A 456-nucleotide genomic window follows, 5' to 3' on the forward strand; every position below is an offset into this window, starting at 1 on the left:
TAAATATTTTTTAATAAAAAAAAAATGACTGAAGTATACAGATTGCTGAATGTAAGTCACTCTGTACCATGTAGAGATGGGGTGTTTGTTTTTTGGGGGGGATCTAGGACAGACGGATTGGTAATAGGCAGAGAAAGGCTGGACAGATGTTTCTATTGTTATGCTATTAAGAGTAACGAACCAAGCCATCAGGAGTGTGTCCCGCTTCCGCGGCCTGGCAGTATAATGACACAGCACATTACGCTTCATGGGTGAACTTCATTCTGCACACAAATGAATGGGCAAAACCCATTTATATATCAAATCAATGTTACAAACATACGTTTGTTTATACAGTTATGGATTTTACTGAATACATATCACACACGCACGCACGCACGCACGCACAAAACGTGTCAATCCGACTTTACAAAATACAGTTAAAAGTTCACACACACACGCGCACACACACACACA

This window comes from Sinocyclocheilus anshuiensis, unplaced genomic scaffold, assembly GCF_001515605.1.
Source record: "Sinocyclocheilus anshuiensis isolate Anshui unplaced genomic scaffold, SAMN03320099.WGS_v1.1 scaffold863, whole genome shotgun sequence".
NCBI lineage: Eukaryota > Metazoa > Chordata > Actinopteri > Cypriniformes > Cyprinidae > Sinocyclocheilus > Sinocyclocheilus anshuiensis.